Source organism: Solanum tuberosum, unplaced genomic scaffold, assembly GCF_000226075.1.
Source record: "Solanum tuberosum cultivar DM 1-3 516 R44 unplaced genomic scaffold, SolTub_3.0 scf00745, whole genome shotgun sequence".
Taxonomy (NCBI): domain Eukaryota; kingdom Viridiplantae; phylum Streptophyta; class Magnoliopsida; order Solanales; family Solanaceae; genus Solanum; species Solanum tuberosum.
Window position 1 is genome coordinate 6,650 of NW_006239660.1, and position 3,703 is coordinate 10,352.

Sequence of the window (3,703 nt, forward strand, 5' to 3'; positions counted from 1 at the left end):
ATGATGACAATAGAAGCCGAATTCTATTAACCACTCGGCTTAAGTATGTTGCTGATTATGTCAACTGCCCTGATTTTCCGCCTCATAATAAGTCTTTTCTAAGTCAAAATGATAGTTGGAATCTATTCACCGAAAAATTATTCAAAAAAGATTCGTGTCCTCCTTTACTTGTAAAAATAGGGAAGCATATTGTACAACAATGTCAAGGATTACCTCTCTCGGTGGTTGTCGTTGCTGGACTTCTTGGAAAAATGGACCCTACACATGATAATTGGAAGAAGGTTGAGGAAAATCTGAACTCATTCTTTGGTACGGTGTCCGAACGGTGCCAATCAATTCTGTCTCTGAGCTACAATTATTTGCCCCAGTATTTGAGGGCTTGTTTTCTCTATGTTGGAGGTTTTCCTGAAGATATGGAGATTGATGTTTCCAAGTTGATTAGGTTATGGATTTCAGAGCAATTCGTAAAGGCAAGAAGCAATAAAAGATTAGAAGTGGTGGCAGAGGAGTATCTACAAGAGTTAATTGATAGAAGTCTAATTTTGGCTGATAAACAATGGGTTCATGGAATGATGAGAAGTTGCAAAATTCATGATCTTCTTCGCCAACTATGCCTAAGTGAAACTCATACTGAAAATGTTGTGCATGTCATGAATGGGAAAGTTCTCAAAGCCATAGATGGTCAATGTCGAGTTATCCTTCTGTCAAATTATGAAGAGAAGTATGATTATTTTCCGCGACATAGCAGTGGTATTGTCCGTACCTTTATTTCAATGGGTGTAGCTTTTCCAAAAGAGATGTGTTCCATTATTTCAGAGTTCAAGTTGATTAAGGTGTTGGACGTGTTACCAGTCCTGTACGATTTCTCTAGTGTAATACCTGAGCTTGTACATTTGAGATATGTTGCTGCAAGAATTGAGGAAGGTCTTTCACTAGCCAAATTGAGAAATCTACAGACCATAATTCTTCAAAGATATTTCTCCAGACCAACAACGTTGAAGCAGCCAGTAGATATCTGGAGTATGTCAGAGATAAGACATGTGGATATTCAATTTCCACTATATATATCAAATCCTGTTGAAGCAGAACAACCTTTGTGCCTTCTGAATAACTTGCAAACACTTTATCCCTATAACTCTCCTTTTGTTGAGGAAATCATAAGAAGAACTCCCAATCTAAAAAAGCTAAAGATTTTAGATATATCTGAGCATTCTGATTGGGCTGTTATTCTTGATTCTCTCAGTATTTTACAGGATCTGGAGACACTACACATACAAAACATTGATCCGATGATTATCTCTGAAGACATTTCTCTTCCTAATCTTAAGGAGTTGAATTTATCAAATACTTGTATTCCATGGGAAGTTGTGAATTTGCTGGCTAATTTACCCAATCTTGAGAAGCTCTATGGGCATGCTGCATTCGATGGAACAGATTGGAAAGTAGATGAAGATGTTGTATTTCACAAATTAAAATATCTACGTCTATATACGTGCAGAGATCTGGAAAGGTGGGAATTAGCAGCTGGTAGTGATAATTTTCCGATGCTTGAGAATTTAATACTGTTTGAATTGCCTAAACTAGAGGAGATTCCGGAGAGTATTGGAGAAGTAATGACACTAAAATTCATCCGAATAGTTAATTGCGGCTCTGGTGTAAAGACAAGTGCAAAGAAAATTCAGGAAGAGCAAGAAAGCTTGGGAAATTATGAGCTTGATGTTCAAATCTACCCCTAAGGTATATTTCCTATAAAAGGTAATAATATCGAGATATGCTATGAAAAATATAGCAATATCCTAAGATTCCTTGACATCATAATCTTTCATCACCCATAACTTAGAAGTGTTTTTCCCGTGATGATACACATTAGAATAAGAACAAAGCATTCCTTCCAATTTTGAAATGCCAATATCAATGTTGCTCAAGCAAATATATTTGATCCGACTCCATACATTTTTTTAGGCTTACCCTACCTTGTATATAATTGTATATAATTCAGAATTTCCCTAATTGTATAAATTTAAAATTTGTATATGCTTACCCTAGTTTGTATATAATTATCATGTTGATATATTTGATTTGTATAAGTTCTGAAATTTTTTTAAATGTATAAATACAGGATATTGTATATACTTACTATTGCTATGTTTCTTTTCTCTGGTTTGAATTCTCCTCATCACTTATCATACAGTACACCTTGAAGTTTAGTTCAAATTTTATTCTTTATTTCTGTTAATAATAACAATTTGTCTGATGTCTTTGTTTTCTACTTTTCTTGACTCTTTTGGTGTTGGACAAAAAAATTTAGGAGAAGAATAATTGGAGCTCGCCAATAATTGTTGAATTTTTGCTAGGTACACTATAACAAAAACAATTTTTAGCGGCAATAAATAGACACATTAATAAAGAGTGCTAAAGTCTTTACCGGCATTAGTTAAGTGTCATTAGATCCAATGTCGCTAAAGCCTTTAGGAACACATACAAAGAATGCTAACTGCTGCTAAAAATACATATTTAGCGGCAATTGCTAATTAATGGCGGCTAAAGCACATGTTTGATGTAGACATGTAGTGGTAATTGCTACTCTTTAAAGGCTGTTTTTTTTACATTTGTTTTTCATTTTTATATTACCTGCCTCTTGATTGTTATTGTCAAATGCTTTATGGAATATGTATGCTGTTGTTTTTTGCTCACTGATACTTCACTCAGTTTTGGGTTAAAATTATCCAGGTTGATTTGTATATGTATGCTGTTGTTTTGCTCACTGATTATTCTATACTTACCCAGGTTGATTTGATATATATGTCCTTTAACTTGGCTTCATATTACATATATGTCCTCCAATTTTAGATCTGCACAAGTAAACACTTAAACTTGTATAAAGTTGAACATATAAACACACATGCCCTACATGACAATTTGTGTCCTATGTTGTTATGAGGCCAATAGGGTTTGAACACACAACCTTAAGAAACTTTCGCAACCCCTTAATCACTAGTCTAAACCTTCAACTACGTGACACCCCTCGGCCAAGAGTGGGTCCGCCCTTGTATGTGGTATCCTACATGTATTATGCCACGTAGGACTCATGTGTCTACTTGTTAAATTTTATACAAGTTAAAGTGTCAACTTGTGCACACCCAAAATTTGAGAGTGTATATGTAAAACGAAGTCATATTAAAGGGCACATTTATGTATTATGTCTGGTTAATTTCATACGTTGAAGTGGAATATCAAATATTAATTATTACCAATCTCATGGATTCTATTTTTCTAAGATTCAAAATCGGGGAGCTTACGTTAGAACATAAATATTTATTCTACTATATTAGAAGTATGGGTAGGAAGTGTGGTATCAACATGTCAGTTTTTTGTCTTAGGAATTGTATTTGAGGGTATTTTAGTCACTTCACTATTGAATGCAACGTGGCTTCACCCTAAAATTGAATAGACACGTATTTATCATTTAGGGTGTGTTTGGAATGGAGGAAAACAGAAAATGTTTTTCAATTTTCTCATGTTTGGTTAGGTAAAATGTTTTTCAAATCAACTCATTTTTTTCAAATTTAAGGAAAATAACTTTCCTTCAAAACTTAAGGAAAACATTTTTCAAAACTCACTTCCAAGTTCAAATTACAATTTTTTTTTTGTTTAAAAAATCAATTTATTTTGTCTCTACCCTCAAACCAGCCCCCAACCACCC

At 34.1% G+C, this 3,703-nt stretch overlaps 1 protein-coding gene across 3 annotated transcripts in view; it reads left to right on the forward strand.

Moving 5' to 3' along the window:
* Positions 1–3,703, forward strand: part of LOC102598617 (putative late blight resistance protein homolog R1B-16) — a 16,299-nt gene that overhangs the window by 2,766 nt on the left and 9,830 nt on the right. The gene's annotated exons all lie outside the window — the stretch shown is intronic.